This window comes from Haliotis cracherodii, unplaced genomic scaffold (assembly GCF_022045235.1).
Source record: "Haliotis cracherodii isolate W230 unplaced genomic scaffold, xgHalCrac1.p SCAF_2, whole genome shotgun sequence".
NCBI classification, from domain to species: Eukaryota; Metazoa; Mollusca; class Gastropoda; order Lepetellida; family Haliotidae; genus Haliotis; species Haliotis cracherodii.
Genome location: NW_027266275.1, coordinates 74256363 through 74271915, shown reverse-complemented (window position 1 = coordinate 74271915; position 15553 = coordinate 74256363). Strand labels below are relative to the sequence as shown.

At 42.1% G+C, this 15553-nt stretch overlaps 1 protein-coding gene across 2 annotated transcripts in view; it reads left to right on the top strand.

Annotated features, from left to right (window-relative positions):
* Positions 1-15553, top strand: part of LOC139468509 (neuronal acetylcholine receptor subunit alpha-10-like) — a 201594-nt gene that overhangs the window by 15666 nt on the left and 170375 nt on the right. The gene's annotated exons all lie outside the window — the stretch shown is intronic.

Here is a 15553-nt window from a genome sequence, read left to right as displayed (position 1 = left end):
TGTTGTCCTACAGAGTTAAGCTGTGTTGTCCTACAGAGTTAAGCTGTGTTGTCCTATAGGGTTCAGCTATGTTGTCCTACAGAGTTAAGCTGTGTTGTCCTATAGAGTTAAGCTGTGTTGTCCTACAGAGTTAAGCTGTGTTGTCCTACAGAGTTAAGCTGTGTTGTCCTACAGAGTTAAGCTATGTTGTCCTATAGAGATAAGCTGTGTTGTCCTATAGAGTTAAGCTGTGTTGTCCTACAGAGTTAAGTTGTGTTGTCCTATAGAGTTAAGCTATGTTGTCCTACAGAGTTAAGTTGTGTTGTCCTACAGAGTTAAGCAATGTTGTCCTATAGAGTTAAGCTGTAGTGCCCTACAGAGTTAAGCAATGTTGTCCTATAGAGTTAAGCTGTAGTGCCCTACAGAGTTAAGCAGCGTTGTCCTATAGAGTTAAGCTGTAGTGCCCTACAGAGTTAAGCTATGTTGTCATATAAAGTTAAGCTGTAGTGCCCTGCAGAGTTAAGCTGTGTTGTCATATAAAGTTAAGCTGTGTCGTCCTATAGAGTTAAGCAGCGTTGTCCTATAGAGTTAAGCTGTGCCGTCCGATAGAGTTAAGCTGTAGTGTCCAATATATCAGTTGAGACGGCCTGTGGAAGTTAGCTCAGAACACCTATTGAGATCAGCTGATATGACCTGTTCATAGTTGGGTTGTCCCAATGAGACCATTTGAGATTGTGTTCGGGGATTAGCACGCCAGGCCTTCAAATATCAGTTTAGCTGGCTAGAAGAAATCAGTTAAAAAAGATCAGCTGATGTGACATATTGAGATGAGCTGATGAGACCGTTTGAGATCAGTTGAGGTGACCACTGTTATCAAGCTGTTAGAACTACACCGAAACGTCGCTCCTAATTGTAATACAGAAGTTGCTCATCCATATATCTTATCCTTACTTAGTACTCCAACTTCTAAATGCCTCTCAAAGAAAACTTCTGGGATCAGTTGAGGCGACCTGTTGAGATACGTTCAGATGACCTATCGACACAAGTTAAGATGACCTACTGATATCAACTCAGTTGGCTATTGAGGTCTGTTAGGATTACCCATTGAGATAAGTTCAGATTATCTATTTAAACCTGAGATCAAGCATTCAGATTATTTGGGGTGGTTAAAATAGATCAGCTGGGTTGTTCCGTTGAGATAAGATGGGTTGGCCAGCATCGATAAGCTGGCTTGGCCCATTGAGATTAAATGGGCTGCCCTACAAAGATCAGCTGGCTTGGCCCGTAGAGATTAGCTATGTTGGTCAATAGTGTTGATCAGCGGTGTTGACCAATAATGAGCACCTGCGACAAACGTTATTGACAACGGTCTCATTCCACAAAACGATCGCAGTGCTACGATCATAGAATTACAATAGCTATGCCCTGGGTGGAATAAGGGCCTTCAGATAAGTATTGTTCGAAGATTTGATAGCACCATAGCTGAAATTCAGTAATGATTTACCCTGAGCGTGGTGCAACCAATCTGTGGCACTGAAACGACGAGGTTCCTTAACATCAGCATCAGGCACCTGCCTCTGTTATACCAGCCAATCAGTTTGGGGGTAGATCCTGTCATAGAGCAAAACGTTACTAGGCTTATTACCGCGGAGTTAACACTCTTAAGGTGGATCGCCATGAACAGTCTACAAATAAAGGCACATATTCGACAGCTATTCAGTAATAACTCAAGCACTTAATGCAAGTGTTAGACGCGAAATCACTTTGTCTGCTGGGGAAAATTGATCATTATTTAAGGAATGAATATTTGATCCGCTCTAATAGAAAAGACTACCCTGTATTACGTGCTGGTCGTAGTAAATAGACTGCAGCGCGTCACACTCCGCTATAGCTGATATGTAAACAAATCTCGTTTGACAAGAAGGGAGCGAGATCAAGCTCCTGCCATCCTTACAAGGGTGCTTTACGGGAGACAGATAAGACGAGAGGTCGTGCTGTCTCGTAGCCGGGACTGTAGCTTGACGTGAGCAGTGTTGGATGTCTACCACTGCTGCTTCCGTCCCACTGCCGTGTGCACTAAGATGGTCGTAACTTGCATACCTTAACAAAGACTTACGACAAACGTAGAGCTGCGATCACTTTGAGGAACGGGGCTTTCATGCGTTCACATGAATACGAAATGATTTGGCCAGCCATAACGACAATATCCACATTTCTTGCAAACAATAACCTTTCTTTGACATTCGCATGTAAACCAGAAACCATCAGAAACACCTGCATTCCTTGTAACACCATAACCTTCCGTGACATCCTCTGTCTCATAAACCATATCCTTCCCGTAACATCCACTGTCTTATAAAACATAATCTTCCCGTGATCATCACTGTCTTATAAACCATAACCTTCCCTTGACATCCACTGTCTTGGAGACCATATTCCTCCCGTGACATCCACTGTCTTTAGGAAACAAATCCTTCCCATGATATCCACTGTCTTATAAACCATATCCTTATTGTAACATTCGCTGTCTTATAAACCTTATCTTTCCCGTGATATCCACTGTCTTATAAACCTTATCCTTCCCGTGACATCCACTGTCTTGTAAACCATATTCCTCCCGTGACATCCACTGTCTTTAGGAAACAAATACTTCCCATGATATCCACTGTCTTATAAACCATATCCTTATTGTAACCTTCGCTGCCTTATAAACCTTATCTTTCCAGTGATATCCACTGTCTTATAAACCTTATCCTTCCCGTGACATCCACTGTCTTGTAAACCATATTCCTCCCGTGATATCCACTGTCTTATAAACCATAACTTTCCCGTGACATCCACTGTCCTATAAACCATAAACTTCCTGTGACATCCACTGTCTTATAAACCATAACCTTCCCTTGACATCCACTGTCTTGGAGACCATATTCCTCCCGTGACATCCACTGTCTTTAGGAAACAAATCCTTCCCATGATATCCACTGTCTTATAAACCATATCCTTATTGTAACATTCGCTGTCTTATAAACCTTATCTTTCCCGTGATATCCACTGTCTTATAAACCTTATCCTTCCCGTGACATCCACTGTCTTGTAAACCATATTCCTCCCGTGATATCCACTGTCTTATAAACCATAACTTTCCCGTGACATCCACTGTCCTATAAACCATAACCTTCCTGTGACATCCACTGTCTTATAAACCATAACTTTCCCGTGACATCCACTGTCCTATAAACCATATCCTTCTTGTAACATTCGCAGTCTTATAAACCATAACTTTCCCGTGACCTTCACTGTCATATAAACCATAACTTTCCCGTGACATCCACTGTCTTGTAAACCATAACCCCCCGTGTCACCTGCATGTCCACAACCTTATCATGACATCCACTACCTTGTCAACGACATCCTTCCCGTGACATGCTGTTCCTTGTACATCTTTCTATTTCGTCCACATATGACATACGTCACAGTCAGACAAGACGTCAGCCGCAAAAACTATTCATTCAGGTGTTGGAATAGCATTGTGAGCTGATTGCCATGTCCATCAAGAAAGTCAACACTTTCCCATCCAGCCATCAGTTTTGTACGTTCCACAAATTGGGTGATACGCTCTCCGTACTTTGTAGAAAATACCCAAAGGGGCTTTATATTTGCCTGTAAAGAAGAAAAGTGATGAAAAACATCACATCATATAACATGACATCTTGATATAAATAATGGCAATTGGACGGCACTGTTTGACATTAAAACTAATTCATAAAATCCTTTTGACATTCCCCGACTACTCTGGAACAGTTATATACAGAAACTATTCTTTGATCATTCAGACACGTTCCATTTGTAGCCTGTGTGTCGACATGATGATTAAACATCGATACCATTCTTGCCAGAAACGTGTATTCGTGTCTACACCTTCACATAATGCAGTAATAAATTCTTCATTCTAAAGTGTGGTTCGTGTGTGCTTTCTCCCTTAAAGCAATATTATCATATCAAGTGTGTATATAACAGCGGTGTTCATGTGTAATAATACGGTGTAAAGTCTCGTTTGACAAGAAGGGATCGAGATCAAGCTCCTGCCAACCTTACAAGGGTGTTTTACGGGAGACAGATAAGGCGAGAGGTCGTGCTGTCTCGTAGCCGGGACTGTAGCTTGACGTTAACTTAGCTTAGTTAAGTCCTAACAATGTTACAATGTGTCAGTCCTCTGTAACTAACTTATGTCACCTATCGGTCATACGTCCCCGTGGAATTCAGGGCCACACTTAATACCCAGTGTTTAGTGATTGTCGTAGGTATCGACCTCACTCCGGCTAGGTTGGTTTCGCTGCGTGACGGCCGATACCATTTTACCCCTGCGGTGTTGGATGTTCATGCTATTAACCGCTAGTTTGCCTGGCCCATACTCACATAATCAGCCATAAGCATAAAGAATACTACTATGGTAATATCGAATACTGTTAGGAGTTCTATGAGTGATGTCTTGACGGACAGATATGGCCTCAACCTTGTGAGTGAGTGAGTGAGTGAGTGAGTATGGTTTTATGCCGCTTTTAGCAGTATTCCAGCAATACACGGCGGGGGACACCAGAAATGGGCTTCACACGTTGTACCCATGTCGGGATTCGAATTGATTCGAACCTGGATCTTCGGCGTAACGAGCGAACGCTTTAACCACTAGGCTACCCGACCGCCCTTATGAGAGACTATCCCTTCCACATCTTGACAAGATAAGGTATAGACACTTTCTAGCTGCAATATTTACCTCTTATGAAAGAGAACAGCATAGATGCGCAAATAGATGAACATTTCTGATTCACGCAATGAGAGACATTTGACATTTGCAAGTCAGAATGAATATGATATATGTATCACACTGAAATAGATTTCAGTCATTTTCAACGGAAATCTTTGATTAGTCGCCCAACCTAACTGTCAGTCGCCCCGGGCAACACAGACCGTCACCCAATGCTTATTAACGACATCTTTGTGTTCAACAGTGGTGTTATTGCGGTCATAACTGAGCACATATCGGGATTTATTTCAATAATAGAGAGAGAGGATATTCATACATGTTTTCCAAATACCATCATGTTTTTTCTCATTGACTGAATGACAACAGTTGATATTGTTCTCATGAGCGCAATCACTAGACCAAATATTTACCTTCCTTTATTCATAACGTTCTATTCAATATCTGTGATAATTTTTATTTATTTTATACTTTAGTAATATTCGACCGAAACTGTTCTTTCAGGACCATTTTATTTATAAAGTATCCTAACCAAGACGTTATCCATCCTTTGCTTGAAGATATATGCAATGTTTGTGACGTCATGGTGTCGGGAGAGAATCGATTTCGGTGTATATACACTGTATGGAGGAGAGTTGGGTTTGGTTATTCTGAGATGTTATACGTTATCAATACATGATATGTAACACGTATTGATACAGATCAGTATTTATTTGGCTGCAGCACAGGTGGTACGTGTTCTTAATGAGGGCCACTTTACAGTGTGGATCGCCGCGGCAGCATTGATAACTTATCGAGTGAGAATACACTTCGTATTCATCATTGAACATCACTGTTTATGCACATCATACGAACAATTGTGGTGTGAGTTGCCTAGCGCATAAAGCGTTGGGTCGTCCCGTAGAACAATCGGGTTTGATTCCCAAAATGGCTACAATTCTTAAGCCCATTCTTGGTGTTGCCTACATAAGGGCTGGAATATTGCTCAGAGAGACACAACTAAATTTAAAACGTCAAAAACGTGTCTTGATTATCCGCCGAAACAAATTCCATTTGGCGTAAAGAGCAAAATAGCTGTAAAACCTATATGAATGGACCACTGAAAATCAGTGATGACACCAGGTGTTCACGAAAAGGGTACGCATGTCCTTCCCTTCTCACTCTTTCATGAACGTCTTGCTGTGATGTATGTTTAGCATGACTTTGTAGTACTTATAATGCCCGCTCATGTGTCAATATGACCTTGGTTTATATGAGTGAGTGAGTTGGGTTTAACGCCGCTTTTAACAGTATTCCAGTTATATCACGGCGTGTCAGCTTAATGTTGGAGGAAAGCCCGAAGTGATGCAGGTATCAGACATTTACCACTTCGGTGAAACCCCCGAGCACGGGTATGGTGCTGACAAACCTAGTAACATAATTGGGGCGAACCGGGATTCGAACCCACAATCATAGGTTTCTGGTGTGCCCAAGGGACGCAACTCTGCACTCTGCAGCACCTTAGACGACTGGGCCACCCGTGCCCTCTCGTTTATATGAGCGCAAATGTACCACAGCGTTCCTCCTTGCCAGGTTGACTTGATGGTATGAGGATGAGGGTAGTTCACATGCCTGACATATATCTGACGGACCAGTCCGAAACTGCCTGCTTAAAGATTTAATCTTACAGAACACACTTTGGCTGCGAGACGTCGTCCGGCTGAAATGAGATGAAACTCATCTCTTGAACCTATGAGGGGTTGCTTAAAAGTTCTGAGTCTAACTATGATGGACTGCGTTGATAGAATTGGCTGCTAATTATTTCCAAAATAATCCCCTCCGAGGCCCACACACTCCTGCCAACGATGCTGTAGTTCGTGGATCCAACTGGTGTAGAGGCGTCCTCTGGTGGTGTAAAACGTTCTCCACAGCAGACATGACATCATTATTATTTGCATAATTTTTGTCAGTTAATTCTTTCAAGTTTGGATAGCTGTGGAAAGATGACGGTGCCAAATCGGGTGAATACGGAAGATGTTTAAAGACTTCCAAGCTAAAACATGCATTGCAGACATGGAGACATGAGACTTGTGCACCGGTGTATTGGCCTGTGGCTCAACACACTTTTAGCAAGTTTTCCATGACGATTAACCTTCATATTCCCACGTATTTGCCTAAATAGATTAGCATAATACTGGCCATTAATGGTCGGACCTTTCGGGAGGTAGTCCACCGGAAGTCCTTTGAAAACCGGAATCCCAGAAAACTGGCGCCATCCTGCTTGCCAGCAGACTTTGACTTCTTCGGAAGGGGAGATGTGAGTGGTGGTGATATTGGTGACCCCAAGACCCATCCACGGTTTACATGTCGCTCGGGGGCACGGGTGGCCCAGTCGTCTAAGGCGCCGCGATTCACTGTGCAGAATTGCGTCCCTTGGGCACGCCAGAGAAACCTATGATTGTGGGTTCGAATCCCGGTTCGCCCCAATTATGTTTTTAGGTTTGTCAGCACCATACCCGTGCTCGTGGGTTTCACCGAAGTGGTAAATGTCTGATACCTGCATCACTTGGGGCTTTCCTCCTACATTAAGCTGACACGCCGTGATATAACTGGAATACTGTTATAGCGGCGTTAAACCCAACTCACTCACTCATATAAACCAAAGTCATATTGACACATGAGCGGGCATTATAAGTACTACAAAGTCATGCTAAACATACATCACTCACTCACTCACTCACATGTCGCTCAACAAAGTCAACAGGGCATGCTTCAAAACAACGTCAACTCACACGAGAGTTGGACCTGGAGCGTTTGTGGTCAGGATTTCCCAGCCTGCTGAACCCTTCACTTAGCCTAGTTCATGAGTGATGTTCTCATGAGTGATACCTACTCTATTGTCTATGTGATGTGTGGTGAGACGTCGAGCATTCATAGCCATATCATATATGGTATCAACATGTTCCTAAGTTCATTCGATCACCGCCAAGGCTCTCTTTTCACCTCTTGAACTCGGCTTCCTTCCCCTTAACAGCGGCAAAAGAATCCTCAAAAGACGGCACCATGTCCCCATGGATGGATGATGGAGTTAAATTTATTGTTGACAGCGCGATAACTTAATGTGTCCTTTTTCATCAACAGAAACTACATATTTACTTTGATAATGCAGAAATATTCTGCCTGGTTGTGTATTTGGTTCAAATGCAGCATTTGACCTGGGGAAATAGTATACTTTATACGTGCAATATTAAGGATGTAAACTACATCCTACGTACTTAGGCTTAGAACGGTTCAGTAACCCCTCGTATCCCTGCTTGACATGGGCAATGTTTGTTAAATTCCATTCATACCTTTGCCTTATATTTGTGGTGCAAAGCTCTGTACAGTTTCACAAAATAATTAACACAGAAACAGCATCCTCATCCCTAGCATTTCCCACCCCGACCGCCATAAAACATAGACTCATGCTGTTGTGAAATTCCCCTGGAACCAGGCATCAGCATAGCATATGTTACATCCGCAAATTCCCCACCCCTACCACCACCCCTATCCTCACCCACACCGTCATCCCATCCCTCACCCCCACAACGCACATGGTGTTTTAATGATGCCGGGATCGTGCGTGAGCTCAGCATGATCGCATACCCATAACGTCAGTTCGTAAGGATCAAACGACGTCTAACTGAGTCAACTGATCGATGTTGATATCTTGAACAACATGATGATTACTCTAATTTTGATGTATGGATGTTCAATTTAAGCTAACTCAACGTGTATCTTTAATGAACCTCAAACTACTTTAAACTCAAAGTTGATTAACAAAATGAAGCTTTTGTGATCGACGCTATCGCTCTGTTTGTTCTGTCTTGTTATAACAAATATCAATATGGAGTACTTAACAAGCGTGCTCAAAAGCCTTGTTGACAGGGGACATGAGAATGGTAGGAGCACATATATTCAGCAAACCGAACTGTATCCCTTGAGAATCAACTATGTCTTTCAAGTTGAGTAGCATTGTTGAAGACAGTACGCTGACTTGGGCAGGTAAGCGTGAAGTCCTGCTTCGTGGACTCTCGTGGTATTTACTCTCTTGATACTACAATGCTGATCCAAATCAATACGTGTCGGTTAGACAAACGGCATTACAGAAAAGAAGTCGAGTCATTGGCTCATTGGTGCTACTTACGTGTTGGATGTGTATACACGATTCCTAACAATCACAGTAGTAGTCTATAGAGGAATATGGTGTAATCCTAATGATGTTCGACTGTCTACTCACTGTCCATATTTTGATCGCCTATATTATCCACGCTGTGGTCACCCAATTCAAAGAGGGGCAGGGAAGGTCGACTGCACCATATGTCTACACACGTGCCACCATTATGTACACACACCTCAAACCACCCGTATTTCTAATCGAGGCGACCAACAATTATACCTACACAGCAACCCATCCCCATGTTTGCCTATACCCGGATATCCACCCATATATCTACACTCGACAAGTCACCCATATGTCCACACAGGGCAATCCACCCTTATGTTTACACACGACAATCCATCCCTATGTCCACACACGGAAATCCACCCCGATATGTCCACACACGGCAATCCTCCCCTATGTCCACACACAATTCACCCCTATGTCCACACACAACAATTCCCAACTTTGTCCTCACACAACAATCCACCCCTATGTCCTCACACAACAATCCACCCCTATTTCCTCACACGGAAATCCACACCTATGTTCACACATAACAATTCACCCCTATGTCCACACACAACAATCCACCCCTATTTCCGCACACAACAATCCACCCCTATGTCCTCACACGGAAATTCACAGCTATGTCCACACACAACAATTCACCACTTTGTCCACACACAGCAATCCACCCCTATGTCCACACACAACAATTCACCCCTATGTCCACACACAACAATTCACCACTTTGTCCACACACAGCAATCCACCCCTATGTCCACACACAACAATCCACCCCTATGTCCACACACAATAATTCACCCCTATGTCCACACACAACAATCCACCCCAATGTCCACACACAACAATCCACCCCTATGTCCACACACAATTCACCCCTTTGTCCACACACAGCAATCCACCCTTATGTCCACACACAACAATCCACCCCTATGTCCACACACAACAATCCACCCCTATGTCCACACACAACAATCCTGCGTTTTGTGCACTACAGTCGTTCCTCCACCACCACCTCTTTACCACGTATCGTGATTAAACTGTTAGAAGCTTTAATTGGTCTGGCATGGTGAAGATTATTATAAGCCCTACACCACGGAGGAATTACTACACACAACCTCGTGTAAAGTGAACTCATTCCAAAGCATTTTGTCATTCAGACAGCCATTTCATTTGACACGACGGTCAACCCAGCAAACATAACGTTACAAGTGAAGTTAATCGATTTAACATTTTCACTTTAATCTATGCCTGTGATATCGAGTTTCCGTTGTCTATCTGCAAGGTTCTCGCACTTCACGACGGACCTGCGTAGTGATATGTGTAGGGCCTGATAGGGAGGTAAACAGGCACAAGGTGACACCGGTTCCCCTCATCCAGCGCCTTCGACACCTCTAGCGGCAAGTCCATACGTCATAGAACCTGCTGCTTCAAAAATGTCGTTTAGGTCATTATATTGAACCTTTCACGCGGGGTCCCTTTAGATCTCCTTTACTCCGGTATCTACGTGTGACCAGCTGTATTCGACTCTGCCACGATTCTGCCCAAACCGAACCCTGACTAATCCATATTTCTGTCAATACCGGATCACATTTACGGTCCAGAATTTACTATGATATTATTTCTTTCAAACTTATCTATGTTTCCCTTTTCTTTATCTCCTTTTATAGTCTTTCTCATCTGGACTAAACCGGGCTAAACTGTTAGTCCCACGGACGTCAGGTTTAGATAGCATACTGTTTAGATCGTTTTTCGTTTGTGGTTTCACATTCCATGCATCGGTCTCGATCTTTATAAAGAAAATGATTGCTGTAATAGCTACTTGTATTATATATCTCTTATGCTATTGCGCTATAGTCTTTATGATTAAGGTTTCCCTTATGCTATACTTATATATCCCTTATTTAATGGTTATATATTATATATGCTATAGTTACATATCTCTCATACTATAGTTATATATTATGTATGCTGTAGTTACATATCTCTCATGCTAGAGTTATATATTATGTATGCTGTAGTTACATATCTCTCATGCTATAGTTATATATTATGTATGCTGTAGTTACATATCTCTCATGCTATAGTTAAATATTATGTATGCTGTAGTTACATATCTCTTATGTTATGGTTATGTATTATGTATGCTATAGTTACATATCGATTATGTTATAGATATATGATACATGATGTATGCTATAGATACATATACCTTATGCTATAGTTATATATTATGTATGCCATAGATACATATTCCTTATGCTATAGTTAAATATGATGTATGCTGCAGATACATTTACCTTATGCTATAATCATATATGGTGTATGCCATAGATATATATTCCTTATGCTATAGTTAAATATGATGTACACTATAGTTATATATGATGTATGCTATAGATACATATTCCTTATGCAATAGTTAAAATGATGTATGCTGCAGATACATTGAACTTATGCTATAGCTATATATGATGTATGCTATTATAGATACATATATCATATGATATAGTTATATATGATGTATGCTATAGACACATATACCTTACGCTATAGTTATATATGATGTATGCTATAGATACATATACCTTAAGCTATAGTTATATATAATGTATTCTATAGATACATATACGTTATGCTATAGCTATATATGATGGATGCTATAGATACATATTCCTTATGCTATAGTTATATATGATGTATGCTACAGTTATTTATGATGTATGCTATAGATACACATTCCTTATGCTATAGTTATATATGATGTATGCTGCAGATACATTTACCTTATGCTATAGTTATATATGATGTATGCCATAGATATATATTCCTTATGCTATAGTTAAATATGATGTACACTATAGTTATATATGATGTATGCTATAGATACATATTCCTTATGCTATAGTTATATATGATGTATGCTATAGTTATATATGATGTATGCTATAGATACACATTCCTTATGCTATAGTTATATATGATGTATGCAATAGATACACATTCTTTATGCTATAGTTATATATGATGTATGCTATAGATGCACATACCTTATGCTATAGTTATATATAATGTATGCTATAGATACATATACCTTACGCTATAGTTATATATGATGTATGCTATAGATACATATACATTATGCTATAGTTATATATGATGTAAGCTATAGATTCATATTACTTATGCTATAGTTATACAGTTGATGTATGCTATAGATACATATACCTTATGCTATAGTTATATAGTTGATGTATGCTATAGATATACTACCTTATGCTATAGTTATATATGATGTATGCTATAGATACACATTCCTTATGCTATAGTTATATATGATGTATGCTATAGATACACATTCCTTATGCTATAGTTATATATGATGTATGCTATAGATACACATTCCTTATGCTATTGTATATATGATGTATGCTATAGATACACATTCCTTATGCTATAGTTCTATATGATGTATGCTATAGATACACATACCTTATGCTATAGGTATATATGATGTATGCTATAGTTACACATTCCTCATCCTTTATATCAGCGGTGTACTAACCCTAAACGTCCTTTTCCAATCTGCAATGCAAACATAAAAGCCTCGTCTCACAAAGCCATCTTACTACCCTTACTTACACATAAACTTCATGATATCTCTTATTGAACAGTGTAAAAAAGGTATGACTTATATTCACAATGTATGCACCAACAGCGTAATCCGTTTCCTAGAATCTCCCCCAAAATCCATATCGGCTCAGGCCTAAAATGTCGGAGCAAGGCTCCGTAAAATGTCAGTCCTTGCTAGTGTCACACAAGTCGCACTAACAGTGATTTGGTTATCAGCGCACTCACATCTCTGATGTTTAGCAATCTGTCTGTTGATGATTACCGCAACTACACAATGACGTCCCAATGGCGTACAATGACGTCCCAATGGCATACAGGGAAACTATTACAACGTCTAGACCTAAGCTGGATTGAACAATAGACACTGGTGTATAGTCCCAGCCCTGACGGCCGAAAGTCAATGTCAACGCTTTGTCCTCTTCTTCAGTTTATTACAAACTCAATGACATTTGATATGTTTGTCTGACTATGTGCTATTGTGAGTGAGTGAGTATGGTTTTACGCCGCTTTTAGCAAAATTCCAGCAATATCACGGCGGGGGACACCAGAAATGGGCTTCACACATTGTACCCGGAATCGAACCCGGGCCTTCGGCGTGACGAGCGAACGCTTTAACCGCTAGGCTACCCGACCCCCCTATGTGCTATTGTGGTTGAGTTGAGTGTAACCCCCATTTAGAGGTATTTCGGTTACAATCTCAGACCATCGTAGGAAGACGCATGTCCTAGACGTATATGGACCGCCTCCGTGATCTAGTGGTAGAGTGTCCTCCCGGCGAGCGGAAGGTCGGTGGTCCGATCCCCGGCTGCGTCATACCAAAAGACGTTAAAAGATGGTACTTGTTGTTACCCAGTCTTGCCCTCGGCATTAAGGGGCTAAAACAAGATTGGTCGGCTCGGAGGTAGTATTCTGTGTCTGAGTGGGATATTCGTGTTAAAACTGTGGTATGGTATCTCAGTGGGCTAGCACTATGAAATCAGCCACACAGCCACACACAGACAGACAGCCACACACACACACATACACACACACACACACACACACACATACACACACACACACACACGCACGCACGCACGCACGCACGCACGCACGCACGCACGCACGCACGCACGCACGCACGCACGCACGCACGCACGCACGCACGCACGCGCGCGCGTGCATAAGTGCGCGTCATCAAACCCCAATTCACCTCACCTGGACGTATAGATATACAGAAACAACAATGCACAGAGAAAACCAATACACTTGTACCCCGTGAGTGTATAGTATACGGGGGGTACCCCTGAACCACCGTGATCCTCTCTGTAATTAGTTGATGACTGTGTAGACATGACGAATGTCAGTCATCACCATGCTACATCAGCGTGAAGTGCTACTCGGAACAGAACATGTCGTTCTTCAAAGAAGGGGGTCTTTGCTTTCATGGAAATGATAGCTTACAAGGTTTTGAAGGAACAGATTGTTTACACGAACAGCAGCTATACATGGAACTGTAGACTAGCTGGATGTTGTGGGATAAATATTTAAATGTCTTACACTTGATGTAAAGGCATATCAAGGCCCCACACAATCATTGGACATGGCGTCCTTCCATCCAGACATATCGACTAGGACAAAAACTAAAGCGAATACTTGATTAATTCGAGGACTGTACACTTCTTTGTCTCCCTAATGAAGAAAAAACTGTGTGTTTGTAACCAACCTAATGGAATATTGAGCCGTGCACATGGGCCCGGTGTTAATTAAGTCTGTATTTGGAGAGGGCTAGCCATACATCGACGGTCAGGAGATATAGGAGGGGCGCAGGGGACCCCGATGGGGGAGGGGCGTCTGTTCCTAGCAGATCAAAGCAGTCAGATAGTCACGGGATATGTGCTTGCATTAGCAGATGCTCAGCTATCCGAATAGTAATGCCTAAAGCTGATATGAATTGTTGTTGATGGTTATAACGGGTGGGGATAAGTGCTGCTGCTGTTTCATTGGAGGGTAAGTAATGATGATTGTAACGGGAGCAGATAAGTACTAGTAGTGGTAACGGGTAGGATAAGTGCCGGTAGTTGTAACGGTTGGGATAAGTACCAGCGGTTACAACTGGTGGGAATAGGTGCAGATGGTTGTAACGGGCTGAGATGAGCACCAATGGTTGTAACGCGATAAGTACAGATGGTTGTAACGGGCTGAGATGGGCACCGGTGGTTGTAATGCGATAAGTACAGATGTTTGTAACGGGCTGAGATGAGCACCAATGGTTGTAACGACATAAGTACTGGTGGTTGTAACGGGCTGAGATGAGCACCGGTGGTTGTAACGCGTTAAGTACAGATGGTTGTAACGGGCTGAGATGAGCACCGGTGGTTGTAACGCAATAAGTACAGATGGTTGTAACGGGCTGAGATGAGCACCGGTGGTTGTAAAGCGATAAGTACAGATAGTTGAAACGGGCTGAGATGAGCAGCGGTGGTTGTAATGCGATAAGTACAGATGTTTGTAACGGGCTGAGATGAGCACCGATGGTTGTAACGACATAAGTACTGGTGGTTGTAACGGGCTGAGATGAGCACCGGTGGTTGTAACGCGATAAGTACAGATGGTTGTAACGGGCTGAGATGAGCACCGGTGGTTGTAACGCGATAAGTACAGATAGTTGTAACGGGCTGAGATGAGCTGGTTGTTACGCGATAAGTACAGATGGTTGTAACGGGCTGAGATGAGCACCGGTGGTTGTAACGCAATAAGTACAGATGGTTGTAACGGGCTGAGATGAGCACCGGTGGTTGTAAAGCGATAAGTACAGATAGTTGAAACGGGCTGAGATGAGCAGCGGTGGTTGTAATGCGATAAGTACAGATGTTTGTAACGGGCTGAGATGAGCACCGATGGTTGTAACGACATAAGTACTGGTGGTTGTAACGGGCTGAGATGAGCACCGATGGTTGTAACGACATAAGTACTGGTGGTTGTAACGGGCTGAG